Source organism: Amblyomma mixtum, chromosome 7, assembly GCF_055824585.1.
Source record: "Amblyomma mixtum isolate Tamu chromosome 7, ASM5582458v1, whole genome shotgun sequence".
Classification (NCBI taxonomy): domain Eukaryota; kingdom Metazoa; phylum Arthropoda; class Arachnida; order Ixodida; family Ixodidae; genus Amblyomma; species Amblyomma mixtum.
The window spans coordinates 79,945,134-79,963,671 of record NC_143018.1 but is presented as its reverse complement, the minus strand read 5'-3'; the positions used below and the strand labels follow the sequence as shown (position 1 = coordinate 79,963,671).

Here is an 18,538-nt window from a genome sequence, read left to right as displayed (position 1 = left end):
AGCTTTCGCTACGTATATCCTGGCATAGCCGAGCTAAGCCACTGCCAATTTTATTAACGCATTGAAGCGGAGCACATAATAAAAATATAATCTCAAGATAAGCTGAAACGAGTCGCAAGTGACCGGGAGGAAAATACTTCAGAAAAGTTCTGTGCACGTTCCTCCCCTCACTCTTCTGAATCGCCGGCGGAGCGCGATAGAAGCGAAAGTGATCCCTGGTTCAAATGCATCGTTGCCTTACTGGCGTGGTCCGAAAACGGATCGTCACACTTCGCGCGCCGAGGGGGGGAAGCGTCTGCTCTGCCTTCATCGGGCTTGGTGCGAAAAGCAGCACACGTGAAGAGTAGACAGCTTGACGCGCTCGCCGACGTACAGCCGGCCAAATCTTTAGCTGGCGTGCGTGATGGCCGCGTTTTCCGTGCTCCTGCAGCTTATGACGGTGCAAACTTGCTACGATATCAAATTTAAGCACAGACTCACTAAACTCCTGCTTAATGTTGAGCTTTCCCCAAGTTTGCTTCGTCACAAAGCGCAGGAGCGCAGAAAAAGCGGCCATCACGCACGCCAGCTAAAGATTTGGCCGGCTGTACGCCGCCACCTGATAAGCCGTTGGCCACAACTAATTCTTTCTTTTTTTAATTTTAGAACGGGCAGGATCGGTCGCAGTCCAGTTGCATTGCCGGACGGTCGCACTCGTAGCTAGGGGCCAACCCAGTTGCCGCCCTCCATGACTGTGGCGATCGGACGACGCCGGGGGAGACCATGACGTCACCCTGACACCGCCACTATGGCGCGCATCTACGGCTATCGTACCTCGCAGGTGCATCGACCCAGTCCCGGCGACGAGAAAACCGGTGAGGTTACATTCGCACTGCCATACTAGCGCCCACTGTGGGTTTAAGGTGCAACGACTAAGGTGCGCAGTTCAGTGCTATATTCGCATTATTATCCGGTGTAACCATAGGTGTAACGAAGATAAAACGGAAACGGTATAGAGGGGTCACGAAGTGATCCGAACAGGCGGTTTCGAGGTCTCTCCCCGATAACATCGACGCAGGGACAAATTGCCTCGAGTGTCGTGCCTCGTTAAAAGGAGACAGCAGTCCCCAGTGACGACACGCATTGCGACAATCGACACACAAGGGATTAGCAGCGTGAAATAAAATTGCTAAGAACTTGATTTGGCTTCAAAGGCAGGTAAAGTCCTTGTCAAAAGTATACAGCCCAAGGGATCAGCTTCTGAGCCCTGCAGCGCGGCTCTGCTTGATACTCAGGGACCATAATCTCACGAAGGCGAGAAGTCCTAAACCCTACCAAGCTTAGAACTGTCAAATGTGCTTAACAGCCCCACCACAAAGCTTGGAAGCAAACCCCTTGGGCTGTAAATTTTTGACAAAGACTGTAGATGGTTCTTCCTTCAAGCGAAAAAGAAGTACAATATGTCTTATGTACAGAATATTACTGTGAATTGGAACACTGTATAAATGTGGTCGAGTCCGCGTTGGAAGGTAGTTGATGCGTGCCACAGAGCCAAATGCCGGGGGAAAAACTACAGAGAATGTTTACTATATTCAGATCAGTGCGAAAGCATGGATTTGTGCTACGTAGAAGACAACGATGAAGGGGCAGTGCCGCGGGACGGAGCGCTCGCGCTAGGCCAGCTGCGAACAGACAAGGGAACAGACAGCGAACGACTATGGTTTGGGTCGGTATCCATCGGATTATTGCGCACGCACTAAATTTAAAGGTGAACATACATAAAGAACGTTGCATGTTTCAGCAGTGCACCCCGACATGGCTTGAAGAAACAATGCACTGGGGGTCCAAAACGACAAAGAAATAAGGAATCAAGACACGCGTAGAAAGCAAACGCTGCGGACATTATTCGAACTCAACATTAACGTAGACGGTATCGTTGACAACAAACCCATGGAATTCGATGTCCATCCAGGGAACCATCTCTGTAGAAATACCGCCGTTCCAAGATGCAGGGGCAGGCTTTTTCAACGTTTCGGGATCTTCCATCTTCACCGGCAGCCTTAAGTCTTTTCTTTGATCCCTGGGATGCGACAGGATTGCCGTTACGTTCTTAGCGAAGGGCCACTCTAAGAAATCATCCAAGTCACCGTCGCCAAGAAACAAGATGAAAGCTAAGAGCACGTCATTGTTGCATTGCTTCTGGAACTTGCAGACCAGCTTGAATGTGTAGCCAGCCAACACGTTTTCCGTTGACAGCAGGTGATCCCTTTTGACTCCGGTCATAGCGTTGTATCCGGCATAAATTTTAGAGAACTTGCACGTTGACATGAATACGCCAGGTTTGGAAGCAGCGCGGTATGGTCCGGCAGTTACCGCGGTGTTCTTCACTGCTGGAAGCAAGTCGCCTTGTTCTCCGCTAGCCTTCTCTTTTTCGGTCAACTCACGCTCAAGACAGGTCATGCGCTCTACTAATGAGTTGGTGCCATTGACAACGGCAACCAGGTCAACTTTCTCACTGGAAGCCCGCTGCTGAATCATTTCGAGATCGCTCTTCATGCCGCCAAGCTTTTCAACGGCCTTTGCGATGGCCGTAGCGCTCATAGTCTGCTGTGGAGCAGTCTTGGCGTAGCACTGCCGGCAGTGCTGAACGGCTAAGCTGCGAATCATGGACTGCTGACATCCAGAACACCTCAATTTGTCATTACAACATACAACGAGATGCTCCTTCAGGTCGCCTAGCCGACCGGCGAAGCTGCACTCACGGCCACCGACGACGCAGAGTACGCGATGCTGCTCCAAGTCGGACTGCCTGAACTTAATCGAGACGACTGAGGCCTCTGCAAACTCCATGCCGTCGATGGGGCACTTCTGGTCTTCGCTGGCGATCTGACGCTTGCACGCCTGGCACAAAACGTGACCGCAGGGTAGGATCAGAGAGCGGCTGGGCACCATACCACAGGCGCCACAGAGTCGCGTGCCGGGTAGCGGCTCGACGAAAGTAACGCGACGGCGCTCGAGGAAGTCGTCAAATCCAGTCAGAGTGTACTGCGTGCCAGCCATCATGACGTTGTTGAGGATGGTGGGCGGACAAAACGTTTCAGTCAGGAAAGCGCTCCAAGTACATAGGCACAACCGTGGAGGCAGCGTCTAAATCTGAGGACGGGAGACCCGGCCGACTTTGGGAGACCACTCTGCGGCGCAGCAGTGAGCAAACGGAGCAGCGGCGAAAGGAAGCCAGTGAAGTTAACGTACTACTGGGCGAATTGGGGCAGGGGCGCGACCGGCAACAGCGCTGAAAAAAGAGAGGGGGTGTTCCTGATTGCAGATCACAGTTCTCTTTCCGTTGGTAAGTGAATGTGCTGAAGCACCACAGAGTAGCGGCGAACTTGCGCTTGGTCGTCAGCATTGGCCAACTTAGCGAACTCGCTTCGCGTGAGGTACAACTTACAGTGTAGCGCACGGGCACGCAGAGCAGTCGAGAGGATGACGGTCTAAGTTAAATGGACTCAGATTCGAACGTACTGCTGACGTGTAGCGCTCCTGTAATCTTATCGGGGGTAGAATTTGTGAAAGAAACGAGAGCGCAAAACGGCAACACGGACGAGTTAGGGGACAGGACGAGCGCTGCACTTTCAAAAGGATTTATTCAAGGCAAAACGTTTATATAGCCTTTGCCCTTATCCATGCTGTTAATCGCAGTTGACAAACATTCACTTCTCAACGGTTGCATCAAGAAACAGCATTTCACTGTGGCGAAGAACAACTGATGTGTCACAAATGCAATTATCACCTCGGTTCTTGATATAGAGGCTTCCACAAGCTCAGGTTTTGTCTTATCTCGGCTTTTCTATAGCACTTTGCAATCAGATAGTCGAGGCTTGCAGGCTAAACGCTTCTCTTTCGAGCAGACTTGGCAGTGGTCAGGAAAATGGCCTTTCTTGTTTAATGAATTCTTGTGCTCAAGCATGCGCTCATTGAGACACCGTCCGGTTTGTCCAACGTACACCTTGCCGCATGTAAGCGGGAACTCGTAGACTGCTCCTTTCTTGCAGCCAACATGTGGCATTCGGTATCTGATGGTGCACTCTTGCACCTTTTCCCCCCAATGCGTGAACACATCCCGGCGAGTTTTCGCGGCGCTGAAAATCTCACATCGACGTCGTACTTATTTGCCACATTCTTGAGGTCATGAGTGATGGTGTGGTGTACGTGAGGCACAACTTCCGGCCTTGCCAGCTGTTTTTCTCGAGGTCGGTTGTTTTCCTTACTGCCCTTCAGCTTTTTCAGCAAGGACTGCGTCACGGAGAGAACCAGGGAAGCCTGCTGTCTGCAGCCTGGACACCTGAGAAGCAAAGCTGGCGTGCATGGCATGGTGGCAAGACTTCTTTAGTGCGGATGCTAAGCACTGGGAAGCGATAGCCATTTTAACGGTCTTAGAATGTCTTGAATGAAAAAGCAACAAATCTTTCTTTGCGCGTAGACAGTATCGCCAGCAAGCGTGTGAAGAGTGACCGGTTAGGGTGAGATCTAAAAACTGTAATTGGTTATTACTGCTAGGCAGTTCGTGGGTGAAGGTGAGGCCCATGCTGTTCCGACCAAACGTACCTAAAACGTCAGCTACTGCTTCGTCAAAACTAAAATAGCTATATGCCAAAAAGACCAGGTAATCTTGAACAAATAAACAGCAGCGCAAGGAGACAAGGACTAGACGAAAGAACAAGGACGGCGCTGAACTTCGAACTTTTATTTCCAACGAATCGTTCGAACATATATGCACTCTGAACAATCCGGCGTCATCGTCAGTGCATGCACAGATATGTCAGCTCTTTATCAGAAAGAGTGATAGAAGCGGATCTAACACATGCTTCTCCCCGATTATAAATCAACTCTGATTCAAAGATTTCGCGCGTTACACATTGATTATTCTTTATGATAAAGAGCTGAAATATCTACGCATGCACTGACGATGACGCCGGACTGTTCAGAGTGCATATATGTTCGAACGATTCGTTGGAAATAAAAGTTGGAAGTTCAGCGCCGTCCTTGCTCTCTCGTCTAGTCCTTGGCTCCTTGCGCTGCTATTTATTTGTTCAAGACATGTACCAACACGCCCAATTTTCCACGTTAACCAGGTAATCGTCTACATACCTAAAAACATGGACCATACAGTCTGTGTCAAGTGCTTCACTCAAGGAGCGGTCATTTTCAGATAAAAACATATTACAAAGTACCGGGGCGACAAAAGAGCCAATGCAAATTCCCTTTTTTGTCGATACGTTTGGTCATTAAAATCAATAAAAGTGGCCCTGAATAGAACTCAAATAATGACATGAAGTTGTCCACATTGAAACCGGTAGCGTTTTAAAAAGCCGTGGCTCCATTTGTGTCTATGCAACTACGCACTGCAGAAAAGAGATGTCGATGTGGAACAGAGTAGAAAAGACCTTCTACATCAATTGGTTGGTTGGTTTATGAGGTTTAACGTCCCAAGGCGACTAAGGCTATGAGAGACGCCGTAGTGGAGGGCTCCGGAAATTTCGACCACCTGGGGTTCTTTAACGTGCACTGACATCGCACAGTACACGGGCCTCGAATTTCTCCTCCAAAGAAATTCAGCCGCCGCGGCCGGGATCGAACCCGCGTCTTTCGGGCCAGCAGCCGAGCACCATAGCCACTGAGCCACCGCGGCGGCAAACATCTTCATCAATTGCAAACCAAACCTTCAGTTCCTATTAGTCTGATGGAAGGCTATCACGACATCAGAGTTCTTAGTCGCAAAGGGGTCTTTACTTCCAGAGTCTTCAGGTGCTTGAGCAAAAATTGACTGATTTGTCGTCGTCAAGTTTTCTTTTCGCTTACTATAGTCCGGAAAGGTATTTCACTAGCCTACCGCTTTCTTGCATTCACCTGCGATCATCTGAAGTGTCCTGTCAGCAAAACGCCGACCTGGGCTTGAGCCAACATGGAAACATCAGTTGTGTAGGCGCCCCGAGTTGAATAAGGAATTCAAGGTGAAGTTCGGAGGCGCGACGCCAGCGCCGCAGCGGCGAACCGTGGAAGGTTTTGGCGCCGCAGGAGCAGCCACCCTGCATGCTCCAGGCCGGACTGGAGAAGCGGAGGCTCGTGCCGCCACCGCTCGTGTGGTGGTGGTGGTGTTGAAAAACTTTAATCAAAGAGAGCTTGAGGGTAAAAAAAAAAACCCTGCTGCATGGTCGGTATCCTTAGTCCGGGACACCGCACGACGAGGCCCCGTCTCGCACCCGTTTGACCAGAGCCCTTTGGGACTCCAGTGTGGAGCAGTTGAGGAGGGCAGTCTCCCATGACTCTCGGGTGGGGGTGGGGGAGGGGGGAAGGTGAGGATTCTGAGTACATGCCCACACCATGTGAAAGATATCGCAGATCTCTCCACAGTGCGGACAGCGCCTATCTGTGTTCGGATCGAAGTGTTTTGCTATTGCAGGACAGAGAAGGGTTCCTGTCTGCAGGCGCCGCAGAGTTCGCTCCTCCGCCTTACTCAGCCCCTTGGCAGGTGCCGGGTAGAGACGGTGGCTGTCGCTATAATAAATTAGGATTTCGCGGAACCACAGAAGCGGTTTATGAGCTTCTGAGCCATGAGAGCTAGGATGAGGAGCCCGGTGTGTGAGCGCTCGGGCGGCCGCATCAGCGGCCTCATTGCCTCGTAGACCCTGGTGGCCAGGAGCCCAGATCACTTTTGTGCGAGTTGGATCGGCGAGAGCGCGTCTTAGAATTTGCGAGGCAAGAGGTGATATTTCGCCTGCAAGATAATGTTCACAGGCCCGGCGAGAGTCTGTGATAACCGTTCTCGATTTTGGATCGGCGGCAGCGAGAGCTATTGCGACTTCCTCCGCTCGTGTTGAATTTGGGGCCCGAAAAGATAGCCCGTCGACATTCATTCCCCGGTGGACTACGGCAGCCGTGAAGAATCCCGCGGGCGACGCCCTGTGATGTCCACGTAATAGACGCCCTCTTTATAGCCATATCGCCTCTCAAGCGTGCGAACCCGCGCTTGTCGTCTGCCTTCATGTGAAGCCATGTCCATGTTACGCGGGAGCGGAGCGACCAAGAGCATGTGGCGCCACAGCACCGGGATGTTCTCCGTCCCCTCTGGTATACATGTGTGTTGGATGTGTAAGCGGTTTAGCAGGCGGCGCCCAGGCACCGTCTGCGATAGCCGCGTATATTGGTTCACGAGGTGGGCCTCCCGCAACTCCTGATAGGAGTTTACCACTCCCAACGCCTTCAGTTTGGCGTTGGATGTAGCCACCGGGAGGTCCAGTGCTCACTTTGTTGCCTTCCTGATGATGGCATCAATGCGCTCGTCTTGTTGTTTGGTGGTGCGTAGGTACGGCACGGCGTAGAGGATCCGGCTGGTCACGAAGGCATAGGCGAGCCGTAGCGCGTCCCTGCCCCGCGATGGCTAGCTTTGTGTGCACGTGTGACGAGCGAGGTAAGCTACGCACAATATTCGCTGTAACAGAAGCGGTCCCACCGAAGCAAAAAGGTATTGTTGCGTCGTGATGCTGTGATGCTTGTGTCGCACGTGTGGGTAGACACCGCTCACGCGGAGCACCACATAGTGGCTCAGGTATAACCACTATAAAGCTAATATTATCACAGAAATAACTATAAGCATGGATTAAGAACTGAAATACATTACAGGAGCAGTACGCCTGGTTTCACGAGTTTAAAGTACACCTACATCATCTGCATCAAGTTCATCAAAGAGCGGCTTATGTCCCAGCACGCGGAACATGTCCTATACATTGCCAGGCTTTCCAGACGACTAGCATGTTTGGCCGTGCAGAAACGCATTTTTAAGGAGTAAGCCTTACTGCTCCATTCAGCGAAAACCCGTCAGTGCGTGTTAACACTCTATGGTACCATTAAAAGATGGTGTCCACATGCAACCTGGCAGGTGGCGGTTAAACTAATTATTGGCCGCGCGAGGTTTAACCCGCCACGGTGGCTCAGCGGTTAGGGCGCTCGGCTATTGATCCCGAGTTCATTCTGAAGAACCCGAGGACACCCCTAGCGCAGGACATCACGGTGTATATGGAGAACCACCCAATACAGAAACCCACGGAGATCAAGATCCTAGGGCAGTATATCCCACAGGGGCGACAGGTCACCACCCCTATGAAGAAGCTTACAACATCCAACGAGCAAATCTTCCGGATGATACATCGTATGCGAAATAAACACCATGGCATGAAAGAAAGGGACACCATCCGCTTAGTGCAAGCTTTCGTGGTCTCTCGGATAATGTACGGGACTGCATTCCTTAAAGGGCAACTCCGGCGATTTTTCAGCCATTTTAAGTTAATGGCTGTTTTGTGTTCCTAAGAACGTCCTGTAATGTGTACGATACAAGGTTTTCAAAAGCAACCGTAATATAATTTTTAAACAGCAAAAAACGCAAAACTCGAAACCGAAACCGCAAAACCGAAACCAGGGAGATGCCTTCGTGCGGTATTGACTGTGACGTCACGAGCGGGTTCGCCGCGCTGTGAGGTCCCCGAAGATATTGCAACTACCCTGAGCCGCGCTGTCGACATGACTGAAAGCGCGGAGGACAGCTTTTCCGAGACCAGCGAGTCTTTAGAAGACGACTCATTCGACGATTTTGGACTGGACGAGTCGCCTTTCAGGTATGATCCACCGCCGCGCGAGCCAGCCGAGTCACACCACAGGCCGCGTCACCTGCAGCACGGAGACGGTCTGAACTCGGAGAAGTGATTACTTGAGTCATTTCTCATGCATGCATTTGTGACAGAGTCGTCAGAACTAAAGTTAATGAGATGCTCCCGCCGACAGCTGTTCGTGTGGCCAGTGCCGGCCGACCCAGCCTGATGAAAGAGTATGCTGCCGGAACATTGCCGCGGTGCACAACGTCCTTACAGGGGCATGCATCACCAACAGTCCTCTCTGCGAAGCTTTATCGCGACGGCGAGCTTTTGGAAGTGAGTTCACGCCAGCTACAGTTCTACAATCCAACATACCGCTTCTTCTTGACGGCCGCGCCTCGTTCAGCTGGCCGCTGCGATATACGGTTGTACTAGAATAACGTGGGCACAGAATATGCCTTCAAGCGCCAGTTGAACGAAGCCTTAGCGAGTCCAAAGCTCTCTTTGCAGTACACGCTGTCTTCATAGCAATCTGGCGCGAAATGTTCCGAGCACAATGGGAATGCTTCCTCGGAGACCAGTTTACACGGCGGACAGCTCTCACCAACTTGTCGCGAAGGTTCTTATAGCTAGGAAACCTACGCTAGATCACGGCCGTAGTCACAGATCAAGAATTTGTGCACCCCACAGCACAACAGAAGTTGCCGTGACCCATCACTCTGGCGTACACATCACATCAGGCACGTTGAGATAGCGCGAAATTGCACAGGTGGTCGAAATAATTCCGGAGAGCTCCACAACGGACCTTTCTTCCTTTCACTCCTCCCTTACGTCGCGGTTCGGGTGTCCATTACTGCGTCATTTACTTTCCTCAAAACCAATTTTCAGTTTTCCCCTGCACAGCCAGCGCCAGCGCGCGCCCAACCAGCTTGACACGCCGCCCCGCCAGGGACGTCACAGAACAGGGTGGCCTGTAGAAGTTGCTCGGTCAGTGGGTGCCGCTCGCGTCAGCTCGCGTCGAGGAGCGCTTTTCTTCAAAATTCGCTTGCGGAAAAACTACGCCGGTTTCAGGTGCGAAATTTTACATGAGTCATCAGAATATCATAAAGAATACAGACTTAAAATTTCATTTCAATCGATGCACATCGAAAAATCGCCGGAGTTGCCCTTTAACCTCTCCAGGTAGGAAATTAAAAAGTTGGAGACATTGATCAGGAAAGCCTACAAGACAGCACTGGGGCTACCGAACTCCACGCCAACGTCAAAGCTCATGGCTCTAGGAGTACATAATACCCTCAGAGAGATGTGGGAAGCACAATGGCTCGCACAACTCAATAAGCTCGCACTCACAAAACCCGGCAGAGAACTGCTCGAGAAGATAAGTGTCCATCAGCCCTATACAATAGACCAAAGGGAAGAGGTACCACGCGATGTAAGAAGACGCATCAACGTGCACCCCATTCCGCGGAATATACATCCCGCATATAACATCGAGAGGAGGAAGGCAAGAGGGGAAGCCCTGCAGAAGAAATGGGACAAGCAGACTAACACCCTTTACGTGGACGCAGCAGGACTTAAGAATGGAGTCATGACAGTTGGGGTCTCAACGCCTTCAGGATCGATGGTGAACTGCGCCTCGATGAAAACATCTAACCCCACTCACGCAGAGGAGGCAGCTATTGCATTAGCTGTAGCATATAACCTAAACGAACGCCGTTGTGCTCACTGATTCTTAGAACGCCTGTTGCAACTTCAATAACGGATTAATTCACAGGTTAGGGTTGTCATTACTGACTAAGTATCCACCCAATCAAGCCTCAGTCATCTGGTTTCCCGGTCACCTGGAACTACCAGGAGAAAATGAAGACGCCCACAGGCATGCCCGAGCTCTTCTATACCGGTCGTCTCCCCCTGATGACCTTGAAGAGTGCCGCGACCTAATAGGTTTAGCAGTTTATGCTGACAATCTTGCGCCATACAGAAAAGCCAGAAAGGAGTACCCAACACCACATAAATCCCTCAGTAAGTTAGAACGCCCTTAGGAAACTACAAACCAACACATACCCAACGCCAGCTAAGTTACACCAGTGGTACCCTACACAATATTCTCCACAGTGCCCACACTGTGGACAGGTAGCTAACCTCTACCACATGGTGTGGGCATGCCAATTTAATCCCTTAGTTGACCCCATTCCAAACCGCTCACAGGAGCAATGGGAGGCTATTCTGCTCAGCGATGATCCTGACCGTCAGCACTGGCTGGTGGGGAGGGCCAGCGCAGCAGCAACAGCCAGTGGACTATCGACTAGGCGGCCCACTGACATGTTCTAAGAATATCAATCAATCAATCAATCAATTTACTACAGACGCTATAGGGTCAATTCCTCTTTCAGTTACGCTTACAGCGGATGGCATACAGAGTTACGGCTTCAGCGGAAGTTTCTCCAAGAAGCCGGGACTGAAGTGACTCGCGCTTTCCTCCCCCTGACAAAACTGCCAAAACACATCCTCCATCCAGCATACATCACAACACGTAGACGAGACCACCCGCCGCAGTGGCTCAGCGGTGAGGATGCTCGGCTACTGAGCCGAAGTTGCCGGGTTCAAACCCGGCTGCGGCGGACACGTTTCGATGGAGACGAAACGCAAAGGCGCCCGTTTGCTGTGCGATGTTAGCGCACGTTAAAGCTCCTCCAAACACGCACTTTACCCTCCCCTTATATACGCTCGCGCTATCACCAAGTCTTCACAGACCCCCCCTGTACCCTCTGCCACCACCCCAAAGCCACTCTAGACCATATTCTTTTCCTCTGCCCGGCGGATCCTCTCCCGCGGGGCCTGGAGCACCTTACCACTTGGGGGGCTTGGGAGACCTTACTGCGTTCTGAGGATCCGGCCAAGCAAGTCATCGCCACCGGCCGGGCTGCGCCTCCGGGACATGAACGTTTAAGTGCAGTGGGGCCGTGCGGGGGCCCACGGACCTGTGTGTCCCAAACTCCCCTGTTGTAAATAAAGTTTTCACCACCACCACCACCCAGGTGCTCGAAATCATTATGGGAGCCCTCTACGGCACCTCTTTCCCCCTTATTTCACTCCCACCTTCCTCCCTTCCCTGGAGGCGGGGTTTTGGTGTCCGCCTATATGTGAGACAATTACTGCGCCATTTCCTTTCGTCAAAAAACCTATCTTTATTTTCATCCGTCTAATCTACCGCATATCATATGCGGGAATTGTGCGCTTTGAGAGCACGAAACCGACGGCCTCGTACAAGCCTTCACCCTAAGTCGCCTAGTCTGGCCCGTCCGATACCTCACCTTCTCGACAGGAGAACTACAGATAGGATAGACACCCTCATCCGCAAAACTTACAAAGCCCCCTTACTCCTGCCCCCCGCCACCTCCACTGCCTCGCTTCATTCAATATGCAGACTGGGTCAACACCGAGGAAACCCTCGGCAGCGACCACTGCCTCCTGAATACTACGATTAGGACCCAGCCTTTCGCGCGACCAACAACACAAGCCCGACTCCCAGATTGGACCAAGTTCAGGCAGAATTATAACAATGTCACACCCATACATGAGCAGGGCTACCAGTCTTGGTCACAACAATTGGTCTCTGGCCTTCGCTCCTCCGAAACTCAAATTCAGCTCTCAGAGGCGGTCTCGGATGTGGACAACCACCTGCTCCATCTCTGGGAGGCCCGGCATTGCCTCGTCCGTCGGTGGCGCCGGCAAAAGCACAACCGGAAACTTAAAGCTCGCATCGCCGAGCTCACTCAACGAGCGACTGAGTATGCGGCCCAACTCGCCGACTCCAACTGGGTGGTCCGATGCAATACGGCCGCGCGGCAAATGTCCAGCCGGAACACGTGGCGACTCTTTCGCGCCCTAATTGACCCAGCGCAAACACGCACGGAAACTCAAAAACACCTCCAAAGCGCAATACACAGCTTTCAGGGCAACACAAATCAATTGGCGCACAAGCTCCGGGACCAGTACTTGTGCACCACCCAGGACTCCCGCGGGCCGGCGTACTCTTATGCAGGTTCTGAGAACGTTCAGCTGGATCAACCGTTCCAGCTCCACGACCTGAAGGCGGCCCTGGCAAAAATGAAACACGGCACCGCTCCGGGTCGGGACAAAATTACAGTCAAATTGTTAGCCAACCTCCCCGACCCAGCATACCTGTCTTTATTGAATTACATTAACTCAATCTGGCTTGGGGAAGTGCCACTACCCATCGAGTGGAAGACCGCCCTGGTCACCTTCATTCCTAAAGCTGGCAAGGCCATCAACACGGACAACCTCCGCCCCATCTCTCTGACTTCCTGTGTGGGCAAACTCATGGAGACGATGGTACGTGACAGGTTGTCCGAGTTCATGGAATCCAAACACCTATTCGCAGACACCATGTTCGGGTTTCGCCCACACAGATCTGCACAAGATGTCCTGCTACAACTCAATCGGGCTGTCCTCGACCCCGTGGAATGCCCTCACAATGACAAGGTCGTACTCGCCTTGGATTTGAAGGGTGCATTCGAAAACGTTACCCACGAGATCATTCTCACCCACCTCTCTCAAACTAACTGCGGCAGAAATGCCTTTCAATACATTCGGCAATTTTTAACCGACAATCTTACATTCGGATCCAGGATGAAGAACATGGCCCTTTTCATTTAGGAACCAGGGGTACACCCCAGGGCGCGGTGCTCTCTCCCCTCTTATTCAATTTGGCTATGATGCGCCTACCAGCCCAGCTGGGCGCTGTCGCCGGTGTGCAGCATGCGCTGTATGCTGATGACATCACCCTGTGGGCCACGCAGGGTTCCCTTGCAGACATTGAGGCTAACCTGCAGGAGGCGGCGACCATAGTGGACCGTTATGCTCGCCGCTGCGGCCTCCAATGCTCCACCCAAAAGTCTGAATTTGTGCACATACGTCCCTCACCAAAGTGCACAGCCAAAATTTCATTGTCTCTCGAGACAGGTCCAATCCCTGAAAATATCGAAGTCCAGGTACTGGGGCTCTTTATACATCAAGACAGACGGTCAGAAACAACATGGGCCAAACTACGCCAGGTGGGGGACCAGGTGGCCGCTTGGTCCGCCGGGTTTCTAACAAGCGCGGTGGGTTACGATGTAAGGACGCCTTGCGGCTGGCGCATGCATTTGTAACCAGTCGAATTCTATATTCGACTCCATACCTCCACCTGCGGAAGCAAGACGAGGATTCACTCGAAGTCATCCTCCGCAAAATTATTAAGCGGGCTCTAGGCCTCCCCGTGACCACCTCCAACAAGCGCCTCCTGGGGCTAGGCATGGTGAACACATTTCGGGAGCTCCGGGAAGCCCACTTGACTAACCAATACACACGTCTCTCGAAGACATCGTCGGGCCGCCGCCTTCTTGCCCGACTACACATCCAACACACCACTCTCATGGAAGAGCGCGTACGTATTCCATCCCAGTGGAGATGCGCCCTCCACGTGCGCCCTCTTCCCGCGAACATGAATCGTGAGGACCATAATGGCCGGCGCCTGGCGCGGGCGGAAGCCCTGGCCCGCCACTATGGATCGAAACCCGGCGCAATCTACGTGTATGCCTCAGGCCCCCACCATGGGGGATGGTACACAGCCGCAGTCGTCCACCAATCCAAAACAGTGAACGGCCTTACTTTCCGAGCCCGTGACATAACACACGCGGAGGAGGTCGCCATTGCGTTGGCTTCATCTGATTCCAATTCAAAAACAATTATTTCCGACTCGCGAGGGGCATGTCGGAACGTCGAGCAGGGCTGGGTACCGTATCTAGCCTACCGCATTCTTCAAAACAGCGTCTACACCGGTGACCCCGCGCACCGACGTATCGCTTGGGCTCCCGCTCACATGGGCCTTGAGGGAAATGAGGCAGCTGACGCCGCCGCCCGCGCGCTCTCTCACCGGACATTCCCCTCCGACCCTGACGATCAGGAACTCGAATTTATTCCAGCTTACACCTTCAAAGACATCGTTTTACTCTTATCAATCTGGCCATGGTCTTTATCCCCGCCCGTGTAAAGGTCTGTCAAAGGCGGAGGAGCGGCTTCTGCTCCGCCTGTATACTAATACTTTGCTGTGCCCGGCAGCTCTCAAACACTTTGCCCCTTCTTTCTCTGGCAGCTGTCCGCACTGTGCGGAGAAGTCTTCGGACATCTACCACATGGTGTGGGCCTGCCCCTCCAACCCTGCTATCCCCCCTCACCCCAACCCAACCCGAGAGGACTGGGAGGCGACCCTGCTCGGCTGCTCTGACCTGCAGGCCCAACGGGCCTTGGTCGCGCGAGCTTGGGCGGCGGCCGATGCCACTGGGGTCCCGAACTAGGGACCTCCACCTAGTATTTGTAAGGGCTGGCCCCCTCTGGGCCAGCTCATGCATAACCTCCTGTATTATATCTGTACATAAATGTTTTCCACCACCACCACCTCGCTTCAGGCACTATGCCTCTACAACACGGCGGCGGAACTCCTAGAAGCCCACTTAGGTGGTGGTGATGGTGGAAACATTTATTGCCAAGCAATGCAGAGGGGGCAAACCCTGCCTCCCCTTACGTGGCACGAGGCAACCCTTATGGGGTTGCCCTTAAAGGGCAAAGGACAGCCCGTGGAGGGCTATCCGCTTCAAGGCGTCGGTAATTATCCGGCGCTGGTCAGCAGCAGCGGAGCTGGCCAGGAGAGTCTCCCAGTGTGACTCCGCCGTGGTTGGGGATGGAGGGTGTGGGAAGGTAGGGCATGTGAGAAGGATGTGAATAAAGTCTCCCGGTTTCCCGCAGAGCTTACATGAGGTGGGGACAATATAAGCGCCTTTCGCAAACGATGACGGGCTGCCACGTTGGTATCCGCTACGAGTCCCTCTTTCCCCCAAAGTCTCCCTTCCCCTTCAGTTCACAATGCCTTGACATTCGCCCCCCTTCACCGTAACATCATTGCATCCTGTCTTACATACGGGTCGACGCCAGAAAAATTGGCTGTGGTTTAGCTCTGGTTAAACCTGGAGGATTGCGAAAGCACATCTGCGCGTAGCCATATAATAATACACCACAAACCACGCAGATGGCGATGCGCAATCGCTACTGCGCCTCAGAGAGGAAGAGAGAGAGAGGGGGAGACTGTCGGCGAGGCGATGGAAAGCTCGCGGCGGCGGCCCCAGCGCGCCAGCTGTGCGCTGTGTGACGTCATCCGCTCCTCGCGCATGCGTAGCTTGGCCTTTCCAGAGATCCGCGAAATGGCTCAGCGACTAGCGTAGTGTTGCTTTCGCAACAAAAGGGCGGAGACTCTATACAAGCGCTACTGCAATAACCAGGAGGTGGCCTAAGCGGATTCCGTCGAGTATGGCCACTGAAATGCCTTTGCGCTCGCGGTTACGGAACAATTCCGGCCGCCCCACTTTCTCCGCCTCCGTCGTGACTGCCTCCTCCTATATTACCGAGGAGGCAGCCGTCGCGTTAGCCATCACCTCCTCCAACCCATGCCCCAAATTACCACCGACTCCAAAGCCGCAATAAAAAAAATTGGCAGAGGCTCAGCTTGGTTAAGCCCGGAAATTGCGAAAGCAACTTCATCCGTTTCTTCAGCCCGCATCCGCCGTGTCTACCGCCGCTCTGCGCCGACGGCATGTTGTTGCGACATGATGAATGTCCAACATCCATGTCCAACTACCAGCAGAACCAAGCGCAGCCAGGTGTTATTAAGCATGAAATGCTTTTAGCTCCCGTTGTCGGCAGTGTGGGGACGTCACACCGAGACCGAGAGCCAACATCCGGGCACTGAATTCCACTCATCCGGGCACTGAAACGAGAACATCCGGGCACCGAACGAGATTTAACGAGACTCTCTATGCCATCCTGCAGGACCGGCATAGAAGCGCCGGTAGCTTCGCGCCGAACGGGTGGTGGCGTTCCTTCCTGTACGGTGCGGTTCGGGTGTCCACCGCGATGACCGAGAATTACTGCGCCATTTCCTTTCCTCAAAACGCGTCGCGTTCAAAGGGCAAGGCATCGCGCCGAACGGGTGGTGGCGTTCCTACCTTCCTGTACAGTGCGGCTCGGGTGTCCACCGAGATGACAGAGAATTACTGCGTGATTTCCTTTCCTCAAAAAGCGTCGCGTTCAAAGGACAAGGCATCGCGCCGATTGGGTAGTGGCGTTCCGTGGACTGCCTGGCAGCGCTATAGCACGCTGTCGCGTTCCACTCCTAAAAGCGAAGCTTGAGCGTCAATAATTAGCAGTTAATTAGTATTCAGTCATTAATCGGTCATTAGTCACTAATTAGTAATTTGTCATTACTTCGTCATCAGTTATGTGTGACGTAATTCAGTGGTGACATCCCCAGTGTCACATAGGAAAAGTGGTGCGGAAAACGCTTTCGCCTCTACGCACTTTAGACAGTTCTCGAACGCGCTGCATATACATTCTTGTCAGGCCTGCGTCTCGTCATGTCCGCGTACGCTTCTTGTTATGCCCGTAAACATTTCATGCTTACTCTACTCTCGGTTGCGGGGGAGGCAGAGATTTTTTTCCACCAACACAATACAGAGCAAACTGCCCCTGGTGCGGCGACACACCCACACTATACCACATCACATGGGAGTGCGAACGAAATAAAGCATTCCACCAACACGAATTCCCGAGTGCGGAGCAATGGGAGAGCCGCCTCACCAGCAGCGAGCTCGCGGCCCAAAGGGCCTTAGTGCGGCACGCTACTGATGCAGCGCGACTCAGTGGAGCCCTGGACTAGGGGCCCAACCTTGCTGAAGAGAAGCCTCAAGTCGCCGGCGCCACGAAAGACGACGGAGGCTTCGAATCCGCGAATCTCTTAAAAGATCTCAATAAAAGTTTTCTACTACTACTACTACTTCCCCCAGCTGAGAGCGGATCGGTGGATCCCTGGTGCCAGGCTATACCCACGAACTCGTCAGATCACTGCTGCCATTCGCAGACGCATCTCCGCGTTGGTATTAGCTATCAGTCACTGGTGCCGCGCCTAACAGCTCTGTGATTCAGGAATGCTCAGCGAAGCGCAGTCAGGTACGTACGCCATTGAAATCTTCCCGCTTAAAAAAAATTCAGGGGGGGGGGGGGGGAGGCAATTTGTTCACCGAAAGTGCGGTGAGGCGAAAGCCTTAAGCGCGGTGTTGCTGCTTGTGTGGCTAAGATGTTTTCTCCTGGAACGCGACAGCGTCTTGCAACGCTGCCAGGGAGTCCACAGATCGAAAGCCATTGCCCGTTTGGCTCTACGCCTTTCTCGTCGGTAAATTGGTTTTTGCTTTCGCAATCAGCCAGGATTAACCAAGCTAAGCCTTCAGCCAATTTAGCAAGCCGCTCTTCTTTCTGTTCCGGCGTTTCTTCCGCACGGCGTTTTCTTCTCTTGTGATTATATCGCTCCGCACTACTCATAGGTTCTTCTTCGGCATTAAGAGCGTCCATGAAACTACCCTCGTTTAAACTTGACTCTGAACTTGTAGATGCACCCGCAGCTAGCCGGCGTGCTCGCCATTCTGCAGCATACGCACGTTGCTTCGCCAACCGTTGTTCCCTTTCTTCGTCTGTTTCTTCGGCATGGCGCCATCGCTTGGCCGCAGCATACCGTTCCAGCCTCGCCTTGTACGCATCCTCCGACATAGCACAGCACTGCGAGGAGCACAGCCGCAGCCTCGTTTTATCCCAGTCTAGCGAGCGCCCTCAATCGGCAGCTGCGCCAGAGCGAAGGCCTCCATCGATGAGACGAGTTGGGCCCCCAGCTCTCCTCTTGTCGCGACGTCACGCGGTGACGTAGTAGCCCTGCGCCGCACCTGCGCCGGAGCGGATGAGCCGCCATCAATGAGACGAGTTAGTTAGGCCCCCAGCTCTCCTCTTGTCGTGACGTCACGCGGTCACGTGGT

General features: G+C 52.9%; 1 protein-coding gene across 1 annotated transcript in view; it reads left to right on the top strand.

Annotated features, from left to right (window-relative positions):
- Window positions 1–3,781, top strand: part of LOC149336611 (uncharacterized) — a 114,098-nt gene extending 110,317 nt beyond the window's left edge. The window contains exon 3 of the mRNA XM_089553019.1: window positions 646–3,781. The gene's annotated coding sequence lies outside the window, so the exon portion shown is untranslated. The remainder of the gene's footprint in view (window positions 1–645) is intronic.
- Window positions 3,782–18,538: the final 14,757 nt, after the last annotated feature.